This window comes from Mauremys reevesii, linkage group 1 (assembly GCF_016161935.1).
Source record: "Mauremys reevesii isolate NIE-2019 linkage group 1, ASM1616193v1, whole genome shotgun sequence".
NCBI lineage: Eukaryota > Metazoa > Chordata > Testudines > Geoemydidae > Mauremys > Mauremys reevesii.
This window is the reverse complement of record NC_052623.1, coordinates 217,201,021-217,216,523: the sequence shown is the minus strand read 5'-3', so window position 1 is coordinate 217,216,523 and position 15,503 is coordinate 217,201,021. Positions and strand designations below refer to the sequence as shown.

The 15,503-nt window shown below is 47.8% G+C and overlaps 1 protein-coding gene across 3 annotated transcripts in view; it reads left to right on the top strand.

Moving 5' to 3' along the window:
• The first annotated feature begins 9,434 nt into the window (after positions 1–9,434).
• Positions 9,435–15,503, top strand: part of LOC120402372 (ephrin type-B receptor 5) — a 150,679-nt gene continuing 144,610 nt past the window's right edge. For 2 of the 3 annotated variants that reach the window (XM_039533004.1, XM_039532992.1), the window contains exon 1: positions 9,706–10,640. The gene's annotated coding sequence lies outside the window, so the exon portion shown is untranslated. Of the gene's footprint in view, positions 9,508–9,705; positions 10,641–15,503 lie in introns of those variants that run through there. The other variant, XM_039532997.1, reaches the window with a different exon arrangement.

Genomic DNA, 15,503 nt, shown 5'->3' with positions numbered 1-15,503 from the left:
AAATACCTCCACTGGCTCCCTGTCATTTAAGGATACAGTTCAAAATTGCTGTCCCTCTCCCAACCTCTTACTTGACTTGTTCCAAGCCATTTCACAGATCCTCTCTTTCTTTATTCACCTCATCTGCTCATCTACTACTGGCCTCCTAGCTGTCTCTCTCTATCTTTGTTGGTAATACATCCTTCTCCTCTACAACTTTTGAACCATCTCTCACAACTTTCTTATCTCTCAGTCTCAGTTCATATCTTGGCTGAAAATATATCTTTCTATCCCTTGTCTCTGACTGTCTCTCCTCTTCTCCGCTATTATCTGTCTCTGTAAAGAGTTATTTTTAATACAGTGTGTGTGAAAACTGTTCTACAGAATAAAATGTTCAGGAAGATGGGAGTGTGCATATGTGTGTGCACGCTCACACATGCACATGCACAGAGGAGTACATTGGCACTCCCCACCTCTGGAGACGCACATTCAAATCACAACAGAGTGAGAAAGGGGTTAAACCACCACATCCACTTTGGAGGAGGATGGTTTTGTGGGAGCCCTGCCTATTCCACTGGAGTTTTCAATCTTTGCATATTGTGATCCCTGGTGTGTAATCAGCAGGCCTTCCAAGATGGATTAGGGTATGTCTACACTGCAATCAGAGGTGTGACTGCAGCACTTGTAGACATGAGCTAACTTTGATCTAGCTAGATCAAATAACAACAGCAGTGAAGCCTGGACGGTATGGGCAGCAGCATGGGCTACCTGCTGAGTTGCATACCCAGATCCATGCTGCCTTGGCTTCACTGCTATTGTTATTCAAGCCAGCTAGATAAAAGCTCACTATTTTTTATAGATTCCAAGGCCAAAAGGGACCCTTGTGATCATCTAGTCTGATGTCCTGTATAACACAGGTCGGAGAACTTCCCTGAAACAACGAGGAGTCCTTGTGGCACCTTAGAGACTAACAAATTTATTTGGGCATAAGCTTTCGTGGGCTAAAACCCACTTCATCAGATTCATGGAGTGAAAAAAACAGTAAACAGAATATATATTCTAGCATATGAAAAGATGAGAGTTGTCTTACCAAGTTGGGGGTCAGTACTAACAAGCCAATTCAATTTAGATGGAAGTGGCCTATTCTCAACAGTTGACAAGAAGGGGTGAATACCAAGGGAGGGAAAATTACTTTTGTAGTGCTAACGAGGCCAATGCAATCAAGGTGGCCCATTTCCAATAATTGACAAGAAGGTGTGAGTATCAGCAGAGAGAAAATTACTTTTTGTAGTGACCCATCCACTCCCAGTTCTTATTCAGGCCTCATTTGATAGTGTCCAATTTGCAAATTAATTCCAGTTCTGCAGTTTCTCATTGGAGTCTGTTTTTGAGTTTTTGTTGTTGAAGAATTGCCCCTTTTAAGTCTGTTATTGAGTGTCCAGGGAGATTGAAGTGTTCTCCAACTGGTTTTTGAATGTTACAATTCTCGATGTCTGATTTGTGTCCATTTATTCTTTTGCGTAGCAACTGTCTGGTTTGGCCAATGTATATGGCAGAGGGGCATTGCTGGCACATGATGGCATATATCACATTGGTAGATGTGCAGGTGAATGAGCCCTTGATGGTGTGGCTGATGTGGAATTAATTTGCAAACTGGACACCATCAAATTAGGCCTGAATAAAGATTGGGAGTGAAAGGGTCACTTTTATTAAGGATTTCTTTATCCTTAATAAAGATCCCTTCATATTCATTGTCACAGTGTCCCAGCTCTTGTTTGCAGTGAGGGACACCACATGTGATTCCCTTCAGATGTACCCACCTCAATTACCCAAAAACATTGTGCTTGTTCCCTATAGAGCTTTCAAGGAGGAGCTGTGGTTTCCAGGCCTTTCTGAGAATTATTCACAAGTGGCAGAGGAAATCCACAGGTGCTGGGGGAAAGTGGCTTCTCCTCACCTCCAGGCAACTACTGACTTGTTTGCTCAAATACTAGTGTGTGAAAGAAAATGAACCCCTTTGAAATATGAAGCAGTGGCCTGGAATCACCCTTCAAGTGAGTGATTGCATCAGAGTAGCTGGCAATGGCTACATGAGTCTAAGGCCAGCCTTATCCTAGGAGCTGTTTGCTGGTATAACTACACCAGTATACTATATACTATATATTGTGTGGACACAGCTTAGATTGTTTTGCCAGCATAGTTTATTCCAGCCCCTCAAGCAAAATAAGATATATCGGCAAAGACGCAGCTTTGCTAAGACAGCTCTCGGTCAGATATCACTCCTCCTTACACCCCTGACTGACACAGCTATGCTGGCAGAAGTCCATAGTATAGACCTGGCTTTAGTGGATCCAGGAGTTCAGAGATCCAGCAGGACCTAGAGGTGCCAGATATGTAATCCTTAGTAGTGCAACATAATTTCATGGAGAGAACACTCGGGAGGTAAGTGAGATTAGAATGGGGATCTGAGTATTTGTCAGGGATAGCAGGGCTGACTGACAAATGGAGGGAGTTCTGGGTACTTGATGGGGTTTGGCGGGTGGGATTGGATCACCATACTTAATTTGCCATGAGGAGTGTTTGGAGGTGGGGCAATTTAAGGGAAGGTTCAGCAACTGATGTGGGGAGAGGGGCTGTTTGTTAGAGGGGACTCCATATTTCATAGACACTAGGAGGGAAAGCTCATTTGGAGGGAGGACTGGACAATTTGATAGCTGGGAGTGGGAGGTTGGGATGGGGAAATTTGGGGGATGTAGATGTGTTCATCAACAGGGAGGGAGTGGGGCAAAGGCGGCTTGCAGATGGTTGAGCCACTGAGAGGAAATTTGGGGATCGTGAGGAATTTAGGAGGGTTAAATAACAAGGAGGGGGCTTAGGCACTTGGGGGATGGGACCACATGGATAAATGTATGTATCCTCAAGTTTCTAAGGATTTACTCTGTACAGGACACACATTCATCTCTCCACTTCTCAGGGCTGCAGGTTTCTTCTGTTCCTGAGCTGAGCTAGGGAGCCAGATCTGTAGGATTCACAGGAGTTATTCCCTCTTTTCCCTCTGCAGCTGCAGCATCCCTGTGGTGTCTCATGTTCCTGGGAGCTTTGAATTAATCCACTACGTCTGGGCATTCAGGTAAAGAGCCAGCAGCTGTTATTGAACACGCCCAGCTGGGCTGAAGGTCTGCACAGAATTGACTAAATACTTCCAAAAGTGCCCAGTCCCAGCATGGAACTAGGCCTGCTGTAAAACCCGGCATGGATTCTACAGGCCGCAGCCTCTCTGCTTGGGTTTTCCTCAAATCCTGGTCCAGAGCTTAAATGACTGATATTCCTCCTGGGCAATACTTATGTGAGAAGTGGGGCTGGAATACTGTAATCCTGAGTGTATTATAAATGCCTTGATTATATAGATTGACCAATAGATAAATTGAATGATAGGACTGAATAAAATACATAGACAGACTGATGGAAAGTGGATAGCTATATAAGATAGCGGACTTTAAGCTCCTATGGGCAGGGACCTGTCTAGCTAACCCTAGGGCTATCCCCACACATATTTAGGCATGGTACACATTATAAATAGCAATAATAAAGATAGACACATGCCTCTTTGCTGGGTGCTGATTTTTCCCTGTCTGGTTTGTGTTTGTTCCCTGCAGGGTGGAGACTCATGTGGCAAAAGACACAACAGGAACCCTGGTGTTCCAAGGAGAAGTTAATGAGGGCTGAGAGAAACCAAGGAGGTGAGCCAGTCCGCAGCAATGCTGAAGCAGGAACATCTCCCACCCCACAGGGTTTGGCCAAAGCCCAGAAGAAGCCTCATTGCTGGTGGAAAATCTTGCAGCTCAGGATGCAACTAGAAAACCAAAGCACATAACTTGCCAGTATTGAGTCCCACCTGCTACAAATTCTGACTGCCCAGTGTAGAATGCTGCAGGCAAACTGCACAGTGCCTCTCTGGGAAGCAGGACCATTTCATCCTCCAGCACCATCACTGGCTTTGTATTCACCTTTTCATCGTCTCAGGACTTCTCTACACTATGCAGCTTTTAGCAACAAGGCTGTGTCGAACGCTCTCTATCGGTATGTGTATGTGAACGCTCTCTATCGGTATTTTGTCGGCAGTTTTGCCAACAAAATACTTCCAGCTCTGTAAGCGGCAGTAGTTTTGTTGGCAGGAGAGCGCTCCTGCTGATAAAGCTGTGTTCACACTGCCACTTGCATCGGCAAAACTTTTGTCTTTCACAGGGGAGCTTTTTTAAGTACCCGTGAAAGACAAAAGTTTTGTCTACAATGTTGCAGTGTAGACAAGCCCTCACTTCTTCTGGCTAGCTGCTGCCTTCCCAAGATCTCATCTGTGATCCTCAATGGTTTCCATCTTCCCCAGGACTCCACTCACTGTGCCAGGGGTCTCCCCTATGTATCAGAGAGAAAAAGAAGGCTTTGTCTACACTAGCACTTTTGTCAGCAAAACTTTTGTGAAAAAAAAAACACACCCTGACCGACATAAGTTTAACTGACAAAAGTGCCGGTGTGGACAGTGCTGTGTCAGCGAGAGATGCTCTCCTTCTGATGTAGCTAGTGCCGCTCATTGGGGATGGTTTAATTGTGCCGGTGAGAGAGCTCTCTCCCTCTGGCATAGAGCGGCTACACAGGAGACCTTACAGTGGCACAGATGCAGCGCTACAGCTGTGCTGCTATAAGGTCTGTAGTATAGACACAGCCTAACTAATCCCATGAGTATAATCAATGGCAAAAATAACGGCCAAAATATTTGAAATGCACTAGAAATATGTGATAACCAGTGTTGCTGATTCACAGCTATTTAGCTGCTTTTGTGGGATTTTTCTCAGAACTGGGTCAGGAAAATGTGCTAATTTAGATTTCTGGAGCCATGTTCTGAAGGATAGTGAAGCACTGGAATGGGTTACTAGGGAAGTGATGGAATCTCCTTCCTTAGACATTTTTAAGGCCCAGCTTGACAAAGCCCTGGCTGGGATGATTTAGTTGGTGTTGGTCCTGCTTTGAGCAGGGGGTTGGACTAGATGACCTCCTGAGGTCCCTTCCAATCTTAATCTTCTATGATTCTATGATTCTATGATTTTGAAGCAGAACTCCCCACTGAAATCAATTAGGAATTCTGCTTTGAGACTGATGGCTAAATATGGCCCCCATTGTGTAACAAATAGCTCCCTTCCAATTCTTTCCCCTACCTCCCACCCCATTCATTGGCTTCCTATCTGCCCTCGTCTTCTACCTCTACACCCACATTCTTTTTTTCAGACTTGTTCCCTCTCTCTCTCTCTCTCTCTCTTGTTCTTTCGCTCTCTGTGTGTGTCTTTTTCTCTTTCTCCGTGTGTGTCTTGTTCTCTCTGCCTCCCTCTCCCACCGCACCTCCCCTTTCTCCTGTGAAGCTCCATTCCCCTTGTCTGACTCACCCCTCCCTTCCTGGCCTCCTTTGCTTCTCTCTCATGGGTGGTTTTGTCTCTCTGGTTTGTGTGGTCTGCCCTGCACATTCCAGCTCTTTTCTCTTCAGGACCCAACATGTTCCACACAGAGAGGGGATTTATGAGCTGGATTATGCTTTGCTATTCAGTCTTTTGTTTTCAGAACACACCTTTTTCTTTTGTTTCATGTATTAGGATGTCTGTGTGTCTCTGTACATATTTGTGTGTCTATCTACTATGTGTGAGTCTGTGTGTCTATAGTATGAAGGTGTATATGTAAGTTGGTGTATCTGTTTCATTGTGCATGTTACGAACAAATACATAGGGCCTGATCCTTCTGTTACATGTAAGAGCTTTGCCACTGACCTTATTGGAAGCAGGATTAGATCCATACACACTGGTTTGAGACCTAGTGTATTTGTGTATATGTTTCTGTCAGATGTGTTTGTTTCTGTGTCATGGCTGTGAATGTGCACGTCAGGGTTGTGCCTTGAAATGTGACAGTCTGACTTGGGGGAGAGGGGAGAGTTCAGAAGATGGAAAATATTTTAAAAGCCCGCTTGAACTGCACACACAGCAGAATCCAGCGGAGGGAGAGAATTTAAACACCTCCTTGAAATAAATCCCAACTGAGGGAGTCTCCACTCCCACCCCACCAGCAAGAGAGATTTGAAACAGCAGGTCTGGATGTTGCATATACGTGTATGTGTCTGTGACACAGGAACTTTGCCCAAACTTCTTCATTCAGAGCAGCCGCTCTTTCAGCCTTGGCTTTCACTTGAGGAGAAGGAGGAGGACAGAGCTGGGGAGGGGGACTGTTCCATTAGCTCAGCGGGGTGAAAGTATTCCCATGCCCATCCAACAAAGCAGCTACTTCTTCTCTTCTCCACCCGCAATGGGGTGGTAGAGTCTCGCTGCTCCTCACTATGGGCCAGATGCTCCGCTTTGTAGTAAAAAGGGGCAGAAAAGGGAAAGACGTGAAAAAATTTACTACAGAACTGAGCTGAGTAAGGGCCTGGTGCTAAGAAGGGCTGAGTACCTAAAACTTTCACTGATGTTAATAGCAGCTGCAAGAGCTCAGCAGGTGCTCAGCATCTCTCAGGATCAGGCCCCTAATTAATATGTATCCATCTAGTCATAAGGAGGGGGGAAAAGGTTTGTAGTAATCAGGGGCTGTGGCTAGAAACCCCCACGGAGGGGATTAGGAAACCAGCTATGCTTTTGGGCAAGGTGCAGACAACTTTGCACTGCTACACTTACAGCATAATCTGCAGGAAGGGCCACTGTGTGTGGAAAAGTGTAGCAAACTTTTCAGAGTACCTTGCAGTCAGACCTGTGGCCATGTCTGCAGATGGCCCCTTTTATAAATAGCCACTGAATCATATATATTGTGTTGGACTGGCTAAGTGTGTGTGTGTGTGTATGTTTGTATGTTTATATCAGTGCCTTGTTCTGGAGGGAATCATAACTGCTTAACTGTGCGTCATAGGCCTTACATTGATAGCAGCAAAGGAAGATTCCCCTTCAATGGCTGGCACCTGGGCTTTAGGAGGAGGCACCTCCAAGTTTTACCCCGTTCCACTAACCATAGGCCCAGTTTCTAATCTGCCTGGGGGGCTCCCTCTGGCTTCGCCCCAGCCCTTTCCCCAGTGCCCCACCCCTGCCCTGCTTCTTCCCACCCCCGCTCTGCCCCGCCTCTTCCATGCCCAGTTCCGCCCCCTCCCCCAGTGAGTTGTGCCCTCGCTCCTTCCCCTTTCTGCAGAACTGTGACCTAGCCACTCGGTCCCTAGTCTGTAGCAGTGAATGGGATTCTTCCGTCCTAAGTGCAGGACTCTGCACTTGTTCTTGTTGAACCTCATCAGATTTCTTTTGGCCCAATCCTCTAATTTGTCTAGGTCCCTCTGTATGATATCCCTACCCTCCAGCGTATCTACCACTCTTCCCAGTTCCCCAAAGTCCCCGCCCAAACCCCGCTTCCTCCCTGCACCTATTGGACCCCGTTCCCAAATCACTGCCCTGGTCCCGCCTCTTCCCCGAGCAAATCAGCTGTTTTGTGGCAGGAAGCGCTGGGAGGGAGGGGGGAGAAGCGGCGCCGCGGTGCACTCAGGGGAGGAGGCGGAGCGGAGGTGAGCTGGGGCAGGAACTGCTGGTGGGTGCAGAGCACTCACCAATTTTTTCCCTTGGGTGCTCCAGCCCCGGAGCACCCACGGAGTTGGTGCCTATGCACCTTATAGTACATTCATCCAGCCCATATTTCTTTAACTTGCCGGCAAGAATACTGTGGGAGACTGTATCAAAAGCTTTGTTAAAGTCAAGGAATAACACATCCACTGCCTTCCCCTCATCCACAGAGCCAGTTATCTCATCATAGCAGGCAATTAGGTTAGTCAGGCATGACTTGTCCTTGGTGAATTCATGCTGACTGTTCCTGATCACTTTCCTCTCCTCTAACTGCTTCAGAATTGATTCCTTGAGGACCTGCTCCATGATTTTTCCAGGGACTGAGGTGAGGCTGACTGGCCTGTAGTTTCCCAGATCCTCCTTCTTCCCTTTTTTAAAGATGGGCACTACATTAGCCTTTTTCCAGTCATCTGGGACCTCCCTTAATCACCATGAGTTTTCAAAGATAATGGCCAATGGCTCTGCAATCACATCCACCAACTCCTTTAGCACCCTCCTGATTCCAGCTCCTACAGACCTCTTACAGAAGTTCTAGCCATACTTTTCCTGCACTACCTGATCCTCCCACTCCATCTGCGGCTTCACAAAGTTGCAGGATCTCGTCATCCACCTCTTCCTGGCACTGGCCATGGTGGCCATCCATCATGTAAGGAGGAGGAAGTTGGATGGGGTTGAGGGGGTTGCTCTGCAACTGTGAGGCCTATTTCTGTGCCTTCCTTAAGTCACATCTCCATGCAGATTTTCTTTAGGTTATGTGTTGTCCTCTGGCTCCCTGGGTACCTTTGAGGAGCAGTGGGTGCTGTCTAGGTTCTTTGCTGGGTGTTACCCCCCCCCCCCCCCCAAGTACCTGCTGAGGGATAGCTCAGTGGTTTGAGCATTGGCCTACTAAACCTAGGGTTGTGAGCTCAACCCTTGAGGGGCCATTTAGGGATCTATGGCAAAAATCTGTCTGCGGATTGGCCCTGCTTTGAGCAGGGGTTTGGACTAGATAACCTTCTAACCCTGATATTCTATGCTTTTGAACCCATGACCCTCACTCCCATCCGTTTTGTTTGTTGTCCCACAAATTTACTGTACTTGAGCAGGGGATTCAGTTGCTCCTCCCCTTCGGCTGGGAGATGGATATTTAGATGTGGCCTGGCTTGCACCCACCCTTTCCCCCAGGAACTCAATAGGCGTGGGACCCATTTCTGTTCCCTGCCGTGTTCACTGACTCCTCAAAAACCTTTGAGGAGCAGTGGGCACTGTCCCCTTTTGGCTACTTGATTTTTGCCCTCTGAACTTCACTATCCCTGTTTTTTTCATTTGTTGTCCCCAGAACTCAGTTGTGGCCTGGGTTTGCTGACCCCTTGCTGGCGCTGCCCCCAGCTAAGGGGGAGTGCCTTGCACTATATCTTCCATTTTTCTGGTATCCACAACAAGTACCACAAAGTTCAGCGTGGAGCCCCCGGGGCTGGAGATTTCTTATATCTCCCCCTCCCACCAAAGTGCAAATTCTGCTGGTAGTGGTGGGTCACTGAACAACCTGCTTTGCTGTGCAGCTCTTGGGTTGTGCCCTGCCCTTGATTCCACACCTCTGTGGACTAGCCCCTGTCAGGTGAGGGAGTCAGTGTCCTGTGCGGGACCTCGCTTGCGTTGGGTGCTGGGCTCCCTCTGGGCGGCTCTGGGGCACAGAACTGGGGTGCAGGCTTTGCGGTGAGCTGCAGCACTTCTCGGCACCCAGCTCACGGGAGCACTCCGGCCTCGGTGACACGCGAGAGAAATGCCCAAGGCAAAGCCGGGCGGCTGGACCCAAGCTGCAGCATCTCTCACTCCCGCCCCCAGCCCGAGGGGAGCCCCAGCCCGCAGCGCTGAGTCCAGGGCACTGGAAGGAGGAGGGGACCCCAGCCTGCCTTGGAGGAGCGTGAGTAGAAAGGAGACGGCCCCCGCGCGGAGCTCCGCCCCCACCCCCAGCCCGCGGGCAGAGGGGAGCCGGAGCGCCGAGCCCCGCCCCACGGGGACAAGGGAGTGTGAGCCGGGCACTGGCCCCCGCGCGGAGCTCCGCCTCCGGCAGCTTGGGAGGTGCTGACGCGGTTGCCTTTGCCGGTGGAGTGGAGAGGGAAGGAGCCGCGGCGGCTGGGATTGGGGATCTGGCGGGGGAAGCGGCGGCTGCAGCAGTAGCTCCGGGGCGGGGGGTCCTGCAGCCAGACAGAGCCCCCCGCGCATTGCACGGAACCTCGGGTGCTGAGCCGGGCCTCTGCAGGGGGAGAGGAGCAGCAGCGGGCTGAAGGGAGAGAGACCCCAGCAAGGGAGACAGGCAAGGGAGAGAGATACTGGGAGAGATCCCAGCAAGGGAGAGCGAGAGATTCCCATCCCGGGGAATAGCCAGAACAAGGGAGAGAAAGAGATCCCAAATCAAGGGAGAACGAGAGATCGTAGTAAGTGGTAGAGCGAGAGAAATCCCAGCACGAGGGAAATTCCAAGAAGAGATCAGAAGAAGAAAGAGATCGGGAGAAAGGTCCCAGTAAGAGGGAGTGAGAGCCTAGCAAGAAAGAGACCCCCCATAAGTGGAGTCTTCCAAGCAAGAGATCCTATGAAAAAATCAATCCCAGAAACAGAGAGATTCCAGGCAGAAAGCGATCACCAAGCCTAAGAAGACAAAGCACTAGTCAATGTACAGTAAGTAACAGTCCTGCACTGGCCCCAAGGAGATGGACTAGATGAGTCCTACATTCTTTGTGTTTTAACTTTTCTGATGCTATGAGATAATTGGCATAATTCTAGCAGAAAAGATCCCTGAGGAAGCTTCCTGAATGACCCTAGAAAGATCAAAGTAAAGAGGAATATTATTAGGATCCCTGCAGAATAGACTGCAGAGAAAGAGAGAGGGAGAAAGAGATATTACCGTATACCAGCAGAAGGGAGAACACAGGGAGAGAGATACACAGAGTAAAGACCGTTGTGATCCCATCAGAAGAGATCTGAGAGGGAGCCATCATCCAGAACATCCTCAGTTCTCTGTTGTGAGATCCTAGGGGAGAGAGAGAAGCAAACCAGGTACTTTTTCTGAGTGACATTCCAACTCCTTTTTTATGGGAAAGGGGGTTTGTGCTGTTTAAAAACCTGTGTTAGTGGGGCTGGAAGACTTCCCTCTTCTGTCAGATGCTATATGCAAGCAGAGAGGGGAGAGATGAGCTGTATGAAATCAGGTCATGGTTTTGCTGCTGCACAGCTGGGCTCAGATATTACAAGCACAAGCAGATATTTCTCCCACATTGATGGCTCGGTTTGCTTGTTTCTGGCTATTTTTCCTCTGTAGCTCTTTCAAGAGCATCTGCTAAGTGATGACTTTTCTTTTCCTGAAGCAGGGAGAAATGTGTGGAGCAGATTTACCCTTGGTGTAACTGCTGAAGTTGATGGAATTGCACTAGAAATGCCTTTGGCCCTTGCTTGTGTAGGTTGTTTAGTGTGCCTGCAGTGGGGCATGCAGGGTATATGTGTGTTTGTGGGGGAAGGAGGGGCAGGGTAGGGGTTAAAATTAACCTACTTCCTGAGGATGGTGGAAATTCATATATCCAAACTGACAAAATCTGTGTAAATGTGTGGGTTGTGACAGCTAACCTTGCATTTACTCTATGGTCCCAGTGAAATGATCTAACTTCATTCAAAGTCTCACCTCCTATACCCATCGCCCTTGGTTGGGGAGGAGATCTCTTGCCCTCTCCCCCAGCTACATGGACAGAAGATGAAAGATAGTGAGAGAAAGAGTGCCCCAAGAGGGGAATCCCTCAATAGCTCTATTACTCGTTAATTATTCTACTGGGGGTGGGGAGGGAGAGACCAAATGCAAATAGCAAACTGGATTACTAAAGTAGCAGGCAGTGCTGATGCAGGAGTTGCCTCCAGCCATGTCTCCTACTACTGCTTAGCCTGCCACTGCCTCTTCTCCCCATACCCAAGCAGGGCTGACACCTCAGCTGAGAATAAAGGGGAAGCTCCCTCCTGCCTCACTCCTTATCAGAATCCTAGAAACTAGATCTGGAAAGCTCTGTTAGAATATAGCTCATCCATCTCCCTCTCTTCCCCCTCCCCCCACTGCCACTGCAGGATTGTACCCTCCTATCTGTTCTCCTGCCAAGGCTTCCCTTGGGGAGACTATTCCACAGTCTAATCAGTCTTTGCTTTTACATGTTTCCTGAGCTCCAGCCTGAAAATATCACCCTGGCTTAAAATTCATCCCATAGTTTCAACCCCTTATAGTTCCCTAAACAATTCCTTGGGTGTTGGCAGCCCTTAGATACCTGGAGGCAGTTATATCCCTGCCCCCGTTCCCCCACCACCCACACTCATTTAGCCGGGTTAGATTTGTTAATCTCTCCTCATAAATCAATCCCTCTCTCCAGCCCCATAATCATTTTGCTCACTGTTCTCTGAATTCCTTTCAGTTTGTCGCCATCTTTCTGGCAATGAGGTGCCCAGGACTGTATGTGTGCGAGGTGCCTTAATACTGGGCAAAGTATTGTCTCCTCACTCTGAGCAGTGGAGCCTTATCAAGAGGGACTGTTGCCTCTTTGCTCGGAGTGCTAGAGCAATGTAGCCCTGGTCTGCACCTAAAATATAGGTTGAACTAGTTGTTCACTAGTGGAGTGCCTCACCCACGAAAGCTCATGCTCCAAAACGTCTGTTAGTCTATAAGGTGCCACAAGACTCTTTGCTGCTTTTACAGATCCAGACTAACACGGCTACCCCTCTGATAGTGGAATAAAAAATTCACACCACTGAAAGACGTAGTTAAGCCGACTTAAGCCCCTGCTAAGTTGATGGAAGATTTTCTCCTCAACCTTGCTACCACCTCTCAAGAGGGTGGACTAACTACAGTGATGGAAAAACTCCTTCTATTGCTGTAGCAAGTGTCTACACTACGGCACTACAGTGGCACAGCTGCAGCACCCTCACCCCCAATGTGTGTCGCTGTCCCACAAGCTGCTGTATTTGCCCATAACAAAGATACTTGCTCCCTCAACCCATGAATGATCATTTTCCTTATGTCCATCATGTATTTTTGCCTCCCCCCAAGACACACACCTCTTCCCCTTGTGACTGAGGGATGTGACTGACTCTTGCAGGTGCATTTCCTGCCCCTCTGCATGTCTTCTCCCCTGAGATACTCATCTTCACCATGCATGCTTCCATCTGGGAGATACTACACCCACCTTATGCACGCTTCCCTCTTATAGGCTTCCTGAGACACCTGCTTTGTGATGGGATGCCCATGCACACTGCTGCTTTGTGGGACACCAGGCTTCAGGAATGCTCCCCTCCCTGTGTCTGCTCCTGTGGAGACATGCATCCCCTCTATATGCATGCTCCACCATTTTCCCGCTCCAACCCCTTGGGAGAACAGGGGAATGCACCCATAACACCCCTCCCTGCCCATTTATTGTTTCAAAACAAAAACACTATTAATGACAGTTATGGTGGTGGAGTTAACTTTTGCTTCTCCTGACTGATTTTAAAGTTCCCCCAGCACGAATAGCTTGGCCATGTGCATATTTTATGATGTATATTTAACACAAACAATAACATACACATGCAGAAGAAACAGAAATAAAATATATTACATATAATCAGCGTGGCAAAGTTAATGTTGCTTGAGGGAACCTTAACTTTTTCATTGCTTGTCTTTTTGTGATTTTTAGCTGCTGCCTTACAATGCAATTCTGCTTTGCAAAGCTTGTGTATAAATGGCATCATGGGGCTCCATGTTTATCATCCATCAACAATTCCAGAACAAATGGGTTCAGCTTACACTTAAACAGATTTTACAGAAAAACAAATAAAAAGAATGTGCAAAGTGGAATGCTCACCTAAAAGAAAACCTAGGAGGGAGCTGATGAACTTAACCTCTGTACTTTGTTCTTATTTATGTCTTTTCCTTGTCACCCCCCCCCCCATCTTTCTCTTTTTCCCTTCTCTTCCTGCTTAAATGTCATATTACTATTGTATCTTACCATTATAAAAAAGAAAAACCTCTTGCTCTATTTTGTCTGAAAGCTTTGTATCATCTCATAGTAGTCATGTATTTTAAAGATTGTTTTTCTAACTGCCTGTCCCACAAACTCAGCTCAGCTCTGAAAGTCAAGCAGGGCTTTTTCCAACTCTCGTCTCATTACTACTAACAGAATTTTTGCATACTTACATTGATGTCACCCCAATGCCTTCATATTTGCTCTCATTGACACCTGTGCAATCTCATTACCGTCAGTGACTGTGCACAGGTGTAACTTTTTGGAGTTTAGTAAGCACATCTGTGGATGAGGCACAAGAAAAAATGAAGTCCAGCTCCCTTTCTCTGAGCTATACTGACTTTGTAGGGTGAATAGAAGTAAAAAACAGGAAAATCTTATTTTAATCACTAAAATCAGCCTCTCTGGCTCTGAATATTCATAAGGAGCAAGTCTGCTGAGTCAGAGGCCATTTGCACAATATCACTTTTCAGAATTGAAATGCACTATATGTTGTTTGTAATTAATAAAAAAATAAAATGCACCAGTGGTGTCTGCCCAGTGGCACGCATACAGTGCTTACAACCAATATTCCTGTGCCTTCACAAATTGTGTACTCTTTTAAATGTACTCTTACTACATCTGCTCTTAAAGAATCATGCACTTAAGGGAGGCATTGGTGCTGTGTTTGCAGGAAATGCACCTATGCCTCTACGAAGTCAACTGGGAGCCACTTGGGGACCTGGGAAAAAAACAACCTCTCTTTCCCAGGTATACACCACCTGAAAGGTGCTTGAACACAGAGACACTGACTTTCTAATGTGTCGGGGGGTGCTAGACCCCCAGCTCTGTCCCAGGCCCCACCCCCACTTCATCCCTTCCCCCACTCCTGCCCAGCCTCTTTCCGCCCCTGTCCCCTCCAAGCCTCCACCCTGCCCCTTCCTGCCCCCTGCCTCTTCCCACTCCATTCCTCCCCCTCCCCCACAGCGCCTCCTGAACGCTGCGGAACAGCTGATCCACAACTGAAGGGAGGCACTGGGGGCGAAGGGGCTGATCAGCAGGGATGCTGGGAGGTGGGAGGCACTGGGGGAGGGGGAGGAGCTGATGGAGGGGCTGCTGGTGAGTGCTCAACACTCAACATTTTTTCCTGTGGCAGCTCCAGTCCCGGAGCACCCATGGAATTGGTGCCTATGCTTGGAGACCAGGTCCTGAAACAAATAGCAGCTTTGGGATCTTACAATCACAAGTTTCAAACTTCCAGGGCTCTAGGCTTCAGTGCATTCTGAGCTCAAAGCTCAGCTGCAAAGGAAATTTGGATTGGATGTGACTGTGATCTAATGATTACTCATTCCGGCACACACAGCTCAGGGGGGAGAATAAGAGGGTTGGCCAGGCAGAAGGGGAAGATGCCTGATATTCTGGAAATAGTGCACTCTCTGAAAGCCATGTGGTTGTACATGGAACATTGACCTTTAAGTGCTGGGTTTACAATGGGCTGAAAATTCCCATCTGCCCAGCCCTGTGTATTCAAACAGACATAACCTGTGGAAACATGGACTAATTCAGGGGTAGGCAACCTATGGCACGTGGGCCAAAGGCGGCACGCAAGCTGATTTTCAGTGGCACTCACACTGCCCAGGTCCTGGCCACCAGTCTGGGGGGCTCTGCATTTTAATTTAATTTTAAATTAAGCTTCTTAAACATTTAAAAAACCTTATTTACTTTACATACAACCATAGTTTAGTTATATATTATAGACTTCTAGAAAGAGAACTTCTAACAACGTAAAAATGTATTACTGGCACGCTAAAGCTTAAATTAGAGTGAATACATGAAGACTCGGCACATCACTTCTGAAATGTTGCCGACCCCTGGACTAATTGCTAAGGAGGAGTACAAAAGAATAGCACAAGCA